At 39.8% G+C, this 17693-nt stretch overlaps 1 protein-coding gene across 12 annotated transcripts in view; it reads left to right on the top strand.

The window, feature by feature from the left end:
• TPK1 (thiamin pyrophosphokinase 1) overlaps nucleotides 1-17693 on the top strand; it is a 306307-nt gene that overhangs the window by 56038 nt on the left and 232576 nt on the right. The window lies entirely within an intron of this gene.

Here is a 17693-nt window from a genome sequence, read left to right on the forward strand (position 1 = left end):
GCTTATTTACTTAGCTGCTACCCAGCTAATGTACTTCATGTCTGTTGAATGGCAATGTGGCAATTTCCTCTTAACTAGAGCAACCTTCTGGTGAGGGTGTGAATCGGCAGAATATGTCCCTTGTTGCTGAATGCAGCAAATGAGCTGATTATGCAAATTCTGCATCTCTGCATTGCTTACGTCAGTGGGAACTTTATGGACTGATCTGTGTAAGACACTAGCTTTTCAGAGGCATCTTAGGAATGATCGTTGTTTTGCTGACAAAGTGTAGTAGATCAATGGTGCATTTAAGAATCTGGAAGGGAGCATTCCTTTAAAGGTCATCAGTGAAATGTGTTAATTTTAATCAAAATAAAATGAACCGTGTAGCTATTATGTTGTGAAAGCGGTGGGAATTTGCGTGCGTGTCAGAAATAAGCAAATCAGATTTCCCTACCCCTTTGTTTAATATGCACAGTGCTAATCATCATCTCTGGTATGATAGCTGCAGATTTACTGACATTTTGTGGAGATGTGTAAATCTTTACAAGCTTGGAGCTATTAATTCCTCCGGTGCAGAAATGTAGGCTTTCAGAAGCTTTCTTGCAAACCACAGGAACTGTCTCTAACTTGTTACCAGGCTGGGAACCTTGCCGAGAGATTCCTCTGAACTGACTGGGGCAGAAAGAGCTGTTTGATTTCACCATAGGCATAAGGGCTGGCAAGGGGTAGCTGTATGGTTAAAAGGAATTGGAGTAAGGGATGAAGTAGGCAGGATGTATTCATAGCACTTAATTCCAATAAACCTAAAGTAGGTGCCTATATAGGCAGAGGAGTGAGAAAAGAAGGGAGAGACTTGCACAGGATGATTCAAAGCATCTGAACGAGTACTGTACCCCAAATGGGCTCTCCTTCACTGGCAACATCAGCAAGAAATGGCAGCAAGAAGTGCTCAGTGGAAGGGCTGTCAAGTGTATTTTCTACATGTCATTCTACATATGTTTTGGCTTAAAAAGATACACTGAAAGACATATTCTGTATTAAGTAACGAAGGGCAGAAGGGTAAGTATTTTGATCTTATTTCTTTGTCCCGCCTTTCCTGTGTTTTTGAGGATTGAGGTTAAAAAAGAGGCAGCAAGCCAGACGTGCACAGTTACTGAATGGCAGTAGTTAGCATCTTGTAGTACCTGGCATGTGTTGCTTTATGCTGTCTTCTGTTCATCGGGGTTGTTTTTTGTCTATTGTTTGGAATTTGAATTCTTCTTCTTGCAATCAAACCTGTGCAGGGTGACCCTTGGGGCATGGAGCACTTCTTACTCTACCACTAATGGGCCCTTAACTCGAGTGCTTCAGTGAAGGGTTGGGATAAGAAGCTGAATAAAATCAAGTAGACCACAGACTGTCTTGCTTGAGACTACCTCAATGGGTTCCTGTCCTCTGAGCGTAACTGCGTTGAAAGTAATTACTGGTGCTGTGAATAGTTTTTCAAAGAGTCTATGAGAGTTAGGAGCAGAAGTCCTATTTAAGCTAATAAGACTTCTTGCTGGTAGGTTACTTCCAAAAATAGGTGGATATTTTCTGTCTAAGTAAAATGACAGAGGAGGGTGGTGACATAGTGAATGTGAAATGCTTTTCTTCAGAACATCTCAGCTTCAGTAAACCTCGGTGAATCCAGGACAAGGTTTTGGCAACACCTGACCGACAGTCCTAGTGGTGGACTACTGTAGATGTCAGCACTCTTGTGCCTCCTGGATCCTGCTTGTGAAGGAGTCTCAGCAGAGAGACTGTTGCAGGACTAGGAGAACCTGGGGTTTTGGTATGTGAACTGAAAGAAGTTCTGAAAGAATGAAATATCCTTAGAAACAGTGCTTGATGACCAGCTGTATATGCTTGAGATCTCATAAAGAAGTGATGAGAAGGAAGCAATGGGGCTGTTGATCCACAGAATATTACCAGCTACACAAATTGGGGGAAAAAGGGAGAGAAAAATGCAGAGGAGAAAAAAAAAGATAAAATATTGACCGACTTCTCGTAAGTTACAGCAATCTTGGGTGTTATACCGAGTACAGAATGCTGAGACGTAAGTGTTATTTTCAAGTAGGTTGTGTCCTATCAAAATCACTTGTTTCATTAGCCCTGTCACTTTAGCATCAAGTAGAAATGAAGGTGTGATGTGATATGTCCTGTGTTTAAAAAAAAAAAAAATAAAAAATCACATCAATAAGTGTGGCTATTCTAGGCTAAAATCATCCCAGGTGTAACTCCTCTTGACCTCAAGAAAAAGTGGTTGCAGCTAATTAGCCTTTGTCTTATTACAGACTTGTATGAAATCTATTTTTACTGACATACTTTGAAAAGAACTATTTCAGTCTGTACAAGTTTGCGTTAACTTCCTTCCCTGTGCTTTGTGAAGGACACTGAAATCTGATTTCTTCACTTCCAGGGGACAGGTTTTACCACTCTTACCATACAAGCTGGATAAGTGACCATAGTGAGGTAGTATAAGCTAAAGACTACCTGATTTTAGTCTGTTATATTCATTGCTCTAGTAAAGCAATCTAGAACATGTTCCCTTTGTGTTAGGTACATTCATACAGTATTAGTGCTGTCCTAAAGGTAGGAGGGATGAAATGCTGGAGAAGCAATAGTTTGCAAAAGCAGGATGAAGAATAATATGGCAGAAAACACTGGTAGTTCACCGAAGGATTTATTCGGTTGGGTAAAGTGGGGAGGGGACAAACCAAATGGCAAGAGAAATTGAAGACAATAGATCAGTAAAGGGGAATAGGTAAGGGAAAAAGGTCTCACAGTAAGTGAAACTGATATAAGGAGACTGAATATGGGAAGGAGAGGTGGATGCAGAGGGTTGGGAATAGACTCTGAGAAAGCGCAAGGCTGGGAGCATCAGTCAAATCCATCAAAAGCGCTTTGACTGTAGCTGTTAATGCAGCCATTTTTACCAGTAGAGGTTGTATACTGTGTCCTGGTTTCCCCTGGGATAGAGTTAATTTTCTTCTTAGTAGCTGGTATAGTGCTGTGTTTTGGGTTTAGGATGAGAATAATGTTGATAACACACTGATGTTTTGTTTCTTGCCAAGTAGTGCTAAGCTGTTGCTAAATAGTTGCTAAGTAGTGCTTACACTGGTCAAGACTTTTCAGCTTCCCACGCTCTGCCAGGTGCACAAGAAGCTGGGAGGGGGCACAGCCAGGACGGCTGACCCAGACTGGCCAAAGGGCTGTTCCATAGCGTATGACGTCACGCTCAGTATAGAAACTGGGGGAAGAAAGAAGGAAGTAGGGGATGTTCAGAGTGATGGCGTTTGTCTTCCCAAGTAACCGTTACGCGTGATGGAGCCCTGCTTTCCTGGGGATGGCTGAACACCCGCCTGCCCATGGGAAGTAGTGAATGAATCCCTTGTTTGGCTTTGTTTGGTGCACAGCTTTCGCTTTACCTATTTGACTGTTATAATTTATTTTACTTCAATTATTAAACTGTTCTTATCTCAACCCATGAGTTTTCTGCCTTTTACCCTTCCATTCCCTCCCCCATCCCACCGGGGGGGGGAGTGAATGAGCAGCTGTGTGGGACTTGGTAGCTGGCTGGGGTTAACCGCGACGTACAGCTTCCCTTGCAGTCCTTATCCTAATTGTGGAAAATATGTGGAAGAAACAGGGCCCTTTTTCTCTGAGCTGCACGTTTTTGTGTCTGGCAGGTTCCTGTAAGGAAGACTGCATCCAGTGGAGCCTTACCTTAACAACCCTGTCACACATCCTAAATTCCTGCTTGTATTTCAGCGATGGTTCTAGCTCCTGGTTTGAATCCTGTTTAACAAAAAAATTGGTAGGGAAAAAATCCAGTTTACATTAGTCTCTAGGGCTACTTTGCAAGTGGTTTCAAATGTAAATATATCTTTAGCAGAAATGACTGCGAGTTGAAAGTCTGAAGCTGTCTCTACATTAAGTTTGAAAAGTATGGAGGCCCACGTTTTAGTGACTGAAAACAGAAGGGGCTTTCTGGAGAGTAAACGGAAATTCCTGAGATTTTGATTCTGCTCTTTAAAATCTCTTTAATCAGAAATTCAGTGACTTATTTATGCCAAGAATTTCAGCAATGTCTAGTGATCGCAAGTGCTTCTGTTTTTTTGATGTCTCCCTAGTGAAGGATCAGGAAAGGGGCAGAATTATTGCAGCGCTAAGAAATCACCTCTGGAAAATTGTCCCAAGTTCAGGATCTGAAAACTGTTTCTTGTTTCTGAAAACATTGCCCCTACAAGCTATACTGTGCAAATGATCCAAAATTGTCTTCATGTCCTCGCTTGATGGTAGCATGCTAAATGGCTGTGCATTGTAAAGTACTTTCCATTCTTAAATGTTGACAATGACAGCTGTAAAGTGCAAGAAGCTATGGTCTGAAAAATAAGATTATTATTTCAAGAATCAGAGTAAAATGGCAACATTCTACAGCAATTTGATGAAGTTCCCATCAGTGCTGTATTTCTGGGAATGGTATGTTTGTTGTTAAATAGCATCTTCAGATTTACTTGTGGAGAAAGACATATCACAGTAGTTTTTTTTCCTTAGGTTCCACTTAACCTTTGGCTGGGTGTTGTTATATCCATGGATTTACTGATAAATGCAGTTGCAGAATTACAATATTGGTTAATGCAGTCCTTCCTGGCTGAAGAGGAAGACTATTACACTTGTGCTTTCTGGTAAGAAAACATGTCCATGGGTATTTTTCAGTTCTTACAGTGGTTGTGATACATTAGCCACTGTGCCTTCCTCAAAAGGATTGTGATCTTTTTCCACAAATAAGGAGTTTCTGTGAAGGCTTTTAATCAAACAGAACATGTTGAACTACTTTAAATATTAGCCATTCATACTACAATATGTCCTTGGCTGATGTACTAGAATAAACTACCAATATTCTTTTGAAATGGGCTGACTGAATCCTGACTTGTGGGACGGGTATTTAATGTTGGACAAGCAGATGGGAAGGAGACATCTATGGGACCGGGCTGCAAAAATGTCTGTCCTTCAGGAGTACTTCCCTAAATAGTCTCTTTTGTGGACCATTCTTTTCAGTGAAGGAATTTGGGATCTAGCTATGTCTCCTTATTATGCTGCCCTACCAGCCACTTCTCTATATGCATAGTATATAGGCATTTTATGACACTTTGTAGATCATGAACATGGAGGAACTCCAGAAAGAGGAGTGTTACTCACTCTAGAGGTTTCAGCTCTATATTTTTGGGGGGTCTGTATACTGAGATAGCAGGAAGCATATTTCTACTGCAGCAGTGTAATAACTCAAATCCAAACGGTGTTACGTTGTCTTCATGTAAACAGTATTTTCTTACACTACATCTGTTGCGATTGCTTTAAATTGAGTTTTTTCAAGTTTCCATCTCTATCAATATCCATTTCACAACAATCAAAGTGGCTATTGGATTTTAAATAGTATCTTGAATGTGAGGCAACTTTCCTGTCAAGGTCAGCCTACTGTTTGGTGAAAATGATGCTAATGAATGGATTGTTAGCACCTGGAGGTGACTGCGAATTACAAAATATCTCCTCTTCCTGAGTAATCAAGTAAAGAAAGGTGCTAATTTGTATCATGAATTTCAGAGTCATCTGTCTTTGAACGCCACATGCTCCCATGCATTTTATGTTCCATATGCTTTTGTCTGCAATATAATTGGTGATTGATATTTTGAATGTGTTCTGTGGAGGTCCAAGAGCTGTGTATAAAGGTAAATAAGATATAAATACAAGTGGCAATGCAAAGCTCAGGTAAATATAGTGAAGGGAAGGTAACAGATTAGTTGGAACAGTTTGAATGTCTCAGAGCAGAGAAAAGGGTATTGTAGTTCAATAACAGGAGGGAAATAACCTGACTTTCCCTGGTGCCATTTCTTCTTCTCCATGATTGATACCCTTTCCTCCATTGTCTTTAGTGGTTGAACTCACCTACGCTTCTGGAATTATTGGTATGTACAGCCGTTCGCTTGCCCTCTTACCTGTCAGCAATGAACTTGCCTTGTTGGCATATGGTGTGCTTTTTTCTCACCTTTTATTTCCATTTCTAGCTGAACTTACTTGTAATATATCTCAAATTTGTACTAGACCCAGAATTGGCAGCTGGCATAAAACTTGAGTGGATTTAGAGCAGCTACTATTAATAAATAGGAAAATGTTCATAAAAATGGTGATCGGGATGTTGCATGGACTTGCATGCTTTATTGCACTTTCCAGCAGGCATCCAGACTAGCAGTAACTCTTACCACTGGCCTCAGCTAAACTATTCTGTTCCCCCCTGGGTAATATTAGGCTCCTGATAAGTCAACAATGAAGTTCATTTTTCCACATTTGAATCAAAACAGGAATATAATTTCTAGTTTGTATTTAGTAACTTAAATTTGCTGTTCTGTGCCACTCAGTTTAGATTTAAGCAGCATATTCTTACAGTGGTGTGTTTGTTGTTGGACTGCATGCAGTGAGTTAATGTCCTTCAACTACAGGAGTCTGAGAGAAGTTATTTCAAGTGTTCTTGAGGGTAGGGAATCTGTGATATACTTTAGGAACAAGAAAATCTGGACCTGATGAGGGCTGGCTAGCACCATGCTTTAAGCTTGGAAACAAAGTAATATTTGGATCTTAGGACAGCAGTAGTTCGCACTAGCAGGGATTTTGGGAAGAGAGTTTTTCTAGACCAAGCTTTGCCCATGACTCAGTGTATATGCTTGATCTCTACCAGATTTTCAGTGATGAACTGGACGTTTACATTTATCTTCGTAAAACTAAGCTTAAAGCTCCAGAGATGTGGTAAAATTCTCCCATTTGTTTCACGTATATTGTTAGTGCCTTTCTAGTTCAGAATCAGGGCTCTTGAGAGATAGCCTAAGTGTGTGGACATTTGGAAAAGTAGGTCTCATTGATTTTTGTGAATTTTTAGACACTTACTGACAAAACTGAGAACAGAGCTGATCTTCCAGGCCTTTTGCACAGTTCAATTTCCCCCCCCCCATAGTAGTACCTGTGATTAGAATGAGGGCTTTAGATAAAAGTTGAGACATACTAGGCTGCATTTTCTTTTTTTGTTGATTTTAATTCTCTGCAAATCCAGCAACAGGAAATTTTGAGATCTAAAAGGAATTTTTGTTTAACAGATTTGAGATTTTGTTTGAAAAATGAAAAAAGAGTAATTAAGATCCTCTTCTGTGATGCTTTGAAAAGCTAAACCCCACTGAGCTAGGGTTCAGAGTAGCAGAAAAACAGAGAACTACTTTGAAGTGCTAGTGAAAAGCATAATGGATGATTACAGCACAAGAAAAAAAAATGGGAGGTTATTACAGTGCTTTTTTCTGTTGAGCTGGGATGCAGATCCCATTAGGGGAGTGTCGTGAATCCTGATTTAGGATCCTGCCCGCTACGCCAGTTTGTCGCGAAAGAGTGGAAAGCACCTCACTCAAAAGAGGGAAGCAGCAATATGTTTTATTGAGATAAAATAATAATTTGACAGAGTTCAATGAATTCGATGGAATTTAACAAAGTTTAACAGGGGCTTGCTGAGGTTCAGTAAGTTTGATGGCAAGGTTCACCTTATTAATTACTGTATGGAAGAAACATACAAAGGAAAATTGAGTTAGAATCAAGTTAGAGTGATTCACACAGAGACTGGAGATGAAAAAGGTAAGGAAGACCATCCTGTTTGACTCATGAGGTTCAGAGTGGACCCCCTTGCTTTCTAAACTCCTGATGGAGCTTAGGTGCGGCTAGGTCCAGCCTTGGTCTTGGACTTGGACAACGGTTTGTCTCGTGGAACTATCTGTACAAAGTTTATAGTGATTAATATTTAATAGCTACATAGATTAGTAATGTTTCATTCATATTAATTCAGCATGCGATCAGTTACTTACCAAAGATCTGCTATTGGTAAAAGGTCTCTCTGCCTCAAGGAGCAACCTTGAGAGGCATCCCAGCTCAAGGGGAGATCACCGTCATGCAGCCACACTGCCTAGCAGGGAGAGCTCAAAGGCGGCTCACTTAGGCTGTCATATTTATATGATAAAGTGGTTGCCTTGTAGTCAAATTACATGTGATGGGAAAGGTATGCATGAGGCTCCTTGTACCCACAACTTTCTTTGTTGCTTCATAGGTGAGTCTTGGAAAAGCCACCCGTTATTCACGTGTCAATCGCATGATTGGTGTTCCAAGCTCACATGCATCGATGCTCACTGTGTCGCTCTGCTCCTTTGTGGGTTTTTAGAGAAAAGATTGGAACTAGAGGAGTTCTTGGCCCAGCTATGGCTCAGGCCTTTACCTCCTTTGGGATCTGTACCAAACTACCGCTAGTTTGGTTAAGGGGCTGAGTGCCTCCGTCACAGGGAGTTCTGTTGTCACAAGATTTGCTATATAGAAGCCTTTGATAGCATCGTACTGTATATCTGGTTACCATGATGTTTCCCAGAGGGCAGTTGAAAGAAGGCGCTTTGGAAAATATTGTCAGGAAGATGCTTTAGAGCACTCCGAGCAGAAAGGGAAGCATAGGGCAGTTGAAAAAAAGATGATTAATAGCTCATTTTGTTCGTGATTCAACAAGAGAAATGGTCCTGGGAATGCACCCAGGGAGGAGGGTGAATGCATGAGGTTAGCAAAAGTAAGACCTGTGACAGAAAAGAGCAGGTTCTTAATCCCATAAAAGGAACACGTGGATTTTCACTGCCTCAAGCTACACAGTGAGAAGTGTTTAAAAAGATCGTTTCGCTGGGAGTCACTACAGGGCAGAAGTATTATTTTCATAGCTAGAGCTTAGCATGAATCCACTACTAGGGTGAAAATGTAAGGTCTTGTAAGAGACGGATGTTATCGAGGCTTGCTGACATCAGGGTCTTCTCACTGGCTGTGATGGCCTTTGGATCAAACCATTGTGTTATAGTCTTCCTTTTTCTCTTACTCCGGGGTTGCCTTAGGGCAGACAGACTTTCTTTTTTTTTTTTTTTAAAGCCCATACTGGTACAAACATGTCACCATTAATCTTGGACCAGTGGTTATTTCAAATGGTGGTTACTTTTTAAAAGTGGATGTCCTCTTTTTAATTTACCTAAATCTAGTTATGTTTCCAGCCTTTGAACTTTAAAAATTTTGATTACTTTATTACCATGATTGTAGTGATGAGTAACTCAGCCAGTGAACAGTTTAACTCCTCTGTAATAAGTTGAGACTATGCTAGTTATTTATTGGCTACTTGGCTGATGGAGTGTGCGTCCTTCATTGTATTCAGTGCCTGAAGGGACGTCAGTAGCTTGAGAATATGGATGTTGGATTGCTGGTTTTCTCATCTAAATGGATTACATACTGTCTTGTGCTCACCCATATTATCAAGTATTAAAATTGAACTTAAAATTCGTGTAAGTCAGAAAATAGCTAACTTTGCTCTACTCATTATCTCCGCTCTTTTGTACAGGTAGGCTGTTTTGTTAGATTTTAGCATTACATAAATGTGTTACTAAAAAGAGTATGTGCATTTACATTTTGAAAACAGCATAGTGAGATTTTTTTTTTTTAATGTGTAATTGGTTAGATAGCTTGCCACACGACATACCATATAAGTTCTAAAATGATTGATGGACCTATGTCAAAGACAGCTTTCTCTGTGATTCTTTGTTTTTGTTAACTACCTTCTATAGCATCACTACTTCGAAGCTTCTTTAATGTAGTTTGGTTTTAGTTATTCAAAACATCTGTGTGAGATGCATGCAGGTGTGTTTTGTTTGAGTTTAGGATCATGGGTGGTGTTTATTCCTAGGCAAAGACCAGTGTTTTTCAAGAGTTAATGGAGGTCTGGGCTCCTCACTTTAAGTACCTAGTTGGAGACACTAAGAGTTTGACTAAGAAGAAAATAGTTCTTATTAATACGAAATAAACAGTTAAGCCTGATGACTTCACTGGGATCATTCTTATGATTTACATACCGAAAGTAAATGATCAGGTGCTTTGCTGGATTTGGTGTGAACTGCATCTTGTTGGGGTGAGCCAAAGGAGCTATGTACGGTGACAATTATATTATCTGAGCATGACCAGTTACAAGAATGATTTGAGGACTTTCTGAATTTAGTTTAGTTTGTTTCCTGTGCCATAAACATGGTAATATGTGGGATAGAGCATGGATGTTCAGCTGTTGAACATCCGTATTAGTTGAACAGTGCCATATTAGAACTTCGGAGTATTGGTTGGGGTTTTTGTCTTGTTTATTTCTGATTGCACCAAAGATGTGCGTGGATGAAGCTCTGTTGAGTTTGATTCGGTTTCAGATATTTGCACCAGCCAAAAACTTAGCACATAAAAGTGGAACGAGTATTGTGGCTGTTAACACCTTTTTTTCCTCACAAGTTAACAATTCTTTATCTAATACACTGAGGAGACAACAGTGACGTACAGCAGCCTGACTTTGGTTGCATTGACAATGAATCACATTTGAGCAGAAAGAAAAAAATTGTCGTAGGTTTCTCATTCTGGAAAATTTCATTGACCTCAGAAATAGCAGAGACAATCTATAATTTTTAGAAGTGTTTTATTATCATCTTCCATTGTTGGAAGCTTTATGACTAGGAGCCTGATGTAGAGGCTCTTGATATCAATATTCCTTCAGTTACTTTGAATTAATTTGGCTCAGACCTTCATAAAATTCTTTCTTTAGAGAGGGCCTGCTCCTGTTTTCACTGAAATGAAGTTTAACATTAACTCAGATGTCCTGGATAAGGTATTACCACAAGAATGAATCTTGGTTCAATGTAAGCTGCAGTAGCACTGAAGTAATTCAATGCTGCAGAGTATGAATATTATTCTGTTGGAATTTCTTCAGAAAAATCCCAGCTCCTTCAGACTTCAAACCCTTGCTGCTTACGTTCACAGCCCAGGGTTTGGCTCCTTGGGACTTCTGTTTCTGGCAGTATGAGTTGGTCAGCAGGTAACTAAGTTTTTGCTTCTGTCTGAACATGCAATTGTCTTTCAACATTTGTAATGTTACCTGCATCAAGCACTTTGCATTAGCTCCTAGCTTCCAGTACTCCATAGTGTTAGCTTGGTGTTTGTGAGGTGTAATAGGCTATGAATAATCAATAGTCAGGTTAGAGTGGTTGGTAAAGTCTAGAACATCACTCTTGAAATGTGTTTCATTCTAGGAGGAACAGAGAAAGAGGGACTGATTTGACTTGGCAAATCTTTGAAGAGGCCCCAAATATTTTGAAGTGAAAGAACCAGAGAGGCTCAGAGTGCATCTAGACTGCGCTATTGGGCAACATAAGTGGCCTAAGAAAGAGCATGCCTTTGTAACATGCTGTCACAATGACTTAAAATGAATTTGGGGCTATGCCAATTCTGCACTTTAATAAGATTTTTACAAAGAATTTTGAGTAAGTTGTTTAGCCTGTGAAAAGATACGGTTCAACAAAATAACACAACTCATGTTTAATGCAGGGTTAAGGTGGGTAAAGCTGCTTTGAAGTCCATTGAGGTACAAAGCAAAAGTGCTGTAAGTGCAATATCTGGCCCAGATCATTCCGAGAGAAAGAGACTTTGATTATCTTTTGGTTTTTGGATGCCCAAATTGGCATCTTAAATGGGCTCTCTGGCTTTAAGGGGACAGTGACCCTCCCTCTAAAATACATGCCAACCTTCCCTTTTACCCACTCAGGATTGGGAGAGAAGCTAAGCACTGAGCAACTGAGGCATCCAGTCACGTGGCAGGTCTTAACAGCTTGGCCTATGTTTCATCTTGATTTAAAATCACTGAAAACACTGAATGTTTGAACAGTCCACTTACTGTCTTGACAGCTAATCCAAGATAAAGGGAATGAGAATTATACCTTCTATTCCTAGGAGGATAAATATTAAGTCCCTTACTCCTCAGGCAGAGCATGACTGCGAACAAACCCTTATAAAGCAGCAGTGTGGTATACTCTCTCGCTTTGTAAAATCTAGAGGTTGAAGAATTTTAGAAGTCAGGAGAAGAATTTTCTAGGTAGGCCTACATCACAGAAGAAGTACTGAAATGATTTCTCTCTAATTTTCATAGTTATTTTTTCCTATCCCAGTTTGAGTAAACGTTGCTCCTGTTTTTTCCAGACGATAATGAGCTGAATGATGGAATTGGTGTTAATTTCATGAGGTGTGGAAAATCCTGTCCTCTGTGACAGATGCTGCATTTGAAGGAGCCTCTGTGGTCATTCAGACTTAGACCTTTTCACTGCTAAAAAGATGTGAAGTAATTACAGATCTGGAATGTGATTTTTGATGAGGTTTCCAGAGAAAGTGGCTAATGTCAGCAAAATGTCCTCAAGAAGTCACAACGTTTGATCATTGCCAAATGAGTTGACCTGAGCGTGACATAGATCATGTGTCAGCTCTGTTTAGCTGAGCTATGTGATCATTTTGACAAATGTATGCAAGGCTGTTATGTAATATCAAAAGGCGTATTTAAATTGCAGGAAAGGCTTTAGACCATCAGAAGAAGCTTCTGCTGGGAACAGTAGTTTCACCAAGAAATTTGAGTCTGTTGAATCCTCTGAATATCTCACAGAACTGTCTGTTTTGGTTTGCTCTACTTACCTGCCTGCTTTTCCATAGTCAGAGGAAGTTTGTATCTTGGAAACTGTGTTTCTTGGTTTGTTTTTTGAAGTTGGATAACTGTTTCAAAAGTTATGGTGGGAATGGAGAGTGAGCGAAGACATAGGCAGAGAGAGAGGGAGAGGAATATGCCCAAGTACATAGAGCATTACTGTATAATCCATACTCTTTAGGAAATAAGATTAGGTCAGGTAAAGAGGGATTACAACCAATTTTAATTCCCGGGAATATCAACATCTTAAAGAAGTAGACTGGTTCTTCCAATTTGTCTATACATTGTCCTTGGTGTTGCTGTAATATAAATAACTCTGATATTAACAACTGTTTGGCAAAAGCCACAGTCTTCCTTTTTTTTTTTTTTTTTTGTGAATCTGTCTTTCCCTCTGCTTCCTGAAAGAGAAGAGAAACTGCAAGAGGGTGGATGAGGTATAGCAAATGTCCACTAAATGTCACACTGACAGGGTTTACAGTTGCACTTCCCATTTTGTTTAATCTACTGAGTCCCCCAGTTGTATCTCACTTAAACTCCAGCTAAATGTCACAAGTTCTTAGGTCGGTGCCAGCGTTTTCCTCTTAGTCAGTGGACAGAGATCTGAGTTGTCTTCTGGCTTTCCACAGAAATTTAGATATATCTGCTAGGTACCTAAAATTGAGGAGATGAGGAGTGCTGACTAGCAGCCCAGATGTGAGGTTATTTTTTTCTTCTGTTTCCTTGGTCAGTTTACTGCAAAAACAAGAGGCAAGTGAACTTTGTGGCGGCTGGTATCTATAGTTAATCTGCTTTATTTAGTCTCAGTGTTGTATGTCTTCTACCTCAAGTCTTTCCCACTAGCCATCTCAAACCTTCCTTTTCTATTTAGCAACAGGGGAAGGACAATGAGGTTAAGACCCTAGAGACTGCAAAGCTATCATCTAATTTTGAACTTACCTTGGTTGTCATTTTCCTTGACCGCCTCTTTTTTTGTAGGCCTATGCACCTTTGTCATAGAGCAACACTCTCATTAGAACTTTGTAAAACCCAGATACATATTAACAAGGCATCTGACGTTGACCTTTTGTCTGGGAGGGAGATTGCTAATGCTCTTGGCGGTGATTTGTGAAGTTTGCTTTCCTCAGTGAATTTAGAATCAGTGTAGTATTTAAGCTCACTTCTAAATCATGCATTTAATTTTATTGCTTTTTCTTTAGATCTATAGATTTGAGTGAGCATTAATGCATCGGTCATATTTCATTCAGTGATTATAGTGCTTGATATCCTTTGTATTCACCTTCTAGAAATGCTTTGGCAGCAGAACTGACTATGCAAAAATGTACAAGAAAGGGTAGAAATAATAAATGCACTATCACTTTGGCTGACGCAGTTCTACATTTTGTTTGTGACCCACTGTTCAGCTCTGGCAATTTAAATATACATATGCAGTGTCCTTTTTCAAAACATGCAGGACAATAGGTAGGCTCTAGTGTTATTAGCGTAATAAATCTTTACTAAAAGAGGTTTCTCTTATATTGCAAGTGCATGCCGCTGCTGTTCTCATTTAGATACTAAATTTAGAGGTGTGCAAAATTTGTTGAAGTTTGCTGCAAGTCTTAGCAATTTTTTTTGTTTTTATTTTTATTGTAAGTGTGCTGTCTTATCCCTTCTGGGACTGCTTAAAATAACATGAATAACTGCACATTGAACCTTTGTCCCTGCTGATGCAGTAGCATCACATTGTCTAGGGCACTCCTGTATCAAGGCAGCACAGGATGCTGTAGTTGATAACCCATCTCACTAGCCATAAAAGGTTGGGAAAAAGGATCTTGAAGACACTTCGGGGCAACAAATTTGATTTACATTTTATGTGTCACGTTTGACTGTAGTAAAGAAATATCCAGCTCATTCCCAGCTCCAGAAGAATGGCACAATCATTGCCTGCAAACTGAATGCACTGCTAAAAAGAAACTATAAAAGATTTTGTTTGGAACGGTTTGGAGGTATTTTTAAGCCTGCTAATCTTCTTATTCCTAGTTTATTTGTGATACTTTACCCAGCATTGTATTTTAAAAAAAGAATATCACTATTTTCTGTGAATTAGTGTGGTTGTTTGAAGCAACTCGGGCTTAATGATGTGTTTTTCTTCATTCATAGACACAGTTGTTGAGCCTGTAAAAGAGGAACTTGTGTGGACGTTCCTGTTTTTCTTACTGGGACTGCAAGACCACTGTAGAAGTTCAGGTGGGAGGCAGAAGTGTGTGTTACACACTAATAGGTAGTGGATATTGGTGGATTCGGTGATTTCACGCTGAAGTCGTAAGAATTACAGAGAATGGTAAGAAATAATGCTCTGATTAGAGACAAAACCACTCTGATACAGGCTGCAGATTTTTGAGCTTTTGTTTGGAAACCCAAGTGCATTTTCCCTGTTCAATTTTCTTCTGTGTGGAGAGGTCAGAAGTCATTTCAGTCTCTGCTCCCTTGGGAGTTGCAGTGATTTCTTTTTGCTACAATCAGTTAGGAACTATTGACCTTGCCGGAGGAAATCTAGAAAAAGTAGGATATGAAAGTGGGACATAGACAGGTATGCATCAGGGCACTGAGTCCTTCCCTGACGTCTCTGTGGAAAAACTTTTCCTCACTGTCCAAACATGGGTGAGTGATTGTCTAGCCACATGTTTCTATAAAAGGTCACTTAAGAGGTTTTTCTAGGTCTAGAGGTGTTTCTGGTTCTCACATCATACCTCATTTTCTGTTTGGGAACCGCTACCAGAATCAGAATTGTGTTTGAAGTCATACTCCAAGTACATCCCCTGTCTGTGATCTTTCTGAAGTGCCAAATGTTTCCAAACACTGAGGGAAACAGCGCAAAGGAGCATCTGGCACCACAGCCAAGTTTCAAACATACATGTTCTGAGCAACCAATGCTGTGATGACATGAATGTTAAACCATTTCTGGGATATCTTCCAGTTCACTCAGTATTTGAAATACTTGTGTTAAAACAACTGTTTTTTCAGGCTGTTGTTTCAGTCTATCGATAGTGCTGTAGCACAGGTTTATTTTGTTTAGAAAAGGCATTCTGCATCCATGCTACAAGCAGCTGAAAGAGAAGCTGAGTGGTAAGGTTGACGCACTGTATTTTTATGGGGAATATATGGCATATTTGGGCATTCCAAGAGAAACATTGAAGTAGTAATACACCCAAACATAAATAAGCAGGAGGAATGCTTTTTCAGAGTAGCCTGGAGAAGTTGTGCCATTTAAAATTGGCAGGTTTCATCACCTTAAGTTCTTTGGAAAATCCTACCCAAATCATGTGAAAATACATGTTCATCTAACTGAGATTCCCAGACTTTCTTTTCCTCGTTTACAAATGAAAGTTGGGAAAAGATCCTGTAGTGCTAAGATGTGAGTACCCATACAGAGTAAGTCTCCTTTTTGTGAATGGTGGTTGTTGAGAACTATTCAAGCAATAACGCTCGTCATAGTTTATGCTTTCAGGACTTAGTGGAGACTTTGGGTATGATAAGGGGAGAGGCCAAAAGCCTTCATCAGCTGTGAAGGTTGTGTATGGCTATGTGGCAAGGCACACTGAATGCTGTCGTCTTCTTTTTTGTATGATTTATTAATGTTTGGAGAGTAAAGATGGATAAATCTTCTTTGAGCTCTTGCTGGCAAAACACTGTAAAGTGTTGAAACCATTGGTTAGCTTTTCTGTGGCTTCATTAAATCTTGGCTCAATGCCTATCTCCTTAAAGTAAGATGGACTGTAGGTGATGAGCCGGCATACCATTCTGGATGTCAGTTTGTGTAGGAGAATAAATCACAAACCTACAAGGTAGTAGAGCCTTAGGTTTTAACAAAAAAGCTCAGGCAGACAAACCCCAAACAGCAACACTTTCCCAAGTAACGCTTTCCTTGGATAAGTATTCTTTGGAGGAATGCAGTAAAATGAATCCCGAGTGTTAGGAGCCATTTTTCAATCTCAGCTTTTTTTATCTGCCAACTTTCTGTTGGAGTTTAATCTATTAAAGTTCCAAATGGGTGTGAATTCCAGTTCATTGCCCACTGATATTATTTAGGCCATAAGACTTGGGAAATGGATTTTATTGACACGTTTGAAAGTTAACCCTCTCCTACGCTCCAGTGCAAGGGGACAGCCGCTGAAAGCGCAGACTGCCACACTTACCTTGTCAAAATCCCTAATGTAAAATCTTTAGAAATGTGGACAAATATTGATGTCTGGGGCTGCAAATAAATTATATTTGTCTCGCTCAGAATCTTAATGCTTTTCAGTAGATTCAAGAGGAAATGAGTAATAAACTCCTGTGTAATACCAAGACACTTATTCAGATGTTTTATATCATTGTCTTTTATGTGCAGCCATAGGCACTTAAGACAGAAGTCCTCATCATGTCAACAGTAGTTGTCTCCTTGGCTTCGGTCAGAATTTCAGAAAGGAGAAGTGTTATCCTCTGCTGCCTTTACTGCCCTTGCTAACAGACCTCATAGCGCTCCAGTGCAGTGGAAGTCTAAGCAAGGGTTGCCCTTCCCCAGGAAAAGAAGGGAGAAGTTTCCAATAGGATGAGCTGTCTGTACAGAGTTAGTAAGACACTTCCTTCCTTCCCTCCCCCTACCCTCAAAGATGCTGTAATGGAAAACAGATATGGACAACTGCTTCAGCTGTTTCACATTCTTTATCTGAAAGTTACATTTTTATAAGTAGCTCATAAAAGAGTAATAAATTCTGATTTGCTAAAAGCCATCTGGTTAATGGATTGCTTCAGAACTATTTATAATAGCAGCTATCTGCGTAATTAACAGTTATAAAACATACTGCTTGTGCCTATAAGACGCATGTTACCATTGTTTATTAACCCTTTGTAAGGGATGTATGGCTGCATTCTAAAGTCGAGGACAGATTTTGTGTGAAGAAAGCATAATATTGAGTTAGCAATTTTAAATACTGGTTTTAGCTGTACCATATCTCTAGAAATTGTCTCCCTTCACGAGTGTGTGCTGTTCTGGAAGGCTTACACCTTGGCTTTAAATGTGGTGGTTGATACTATCTCTTAAATTCAGAGCTTGGTGAAGGCAGGTGCAGTGATACAG

This window comes from Nipponia nippon, unplaced genomic scaffold, assembly GCF_047370975.1.
Source record: "Nipponia nippon isolate SJK-2023a ecotype South Korea unplaced genomic scaffold, ASM4737097v1 scaffold_1, whole genome shotgun sequence".
In the NCBI taxonomy this organism is placed as follows: Eukaryota; Metazoa; Chordata; class Aves; order Pelecaniformes; family Threskiornithidae; genus Nipponia; species Nipponia nippon.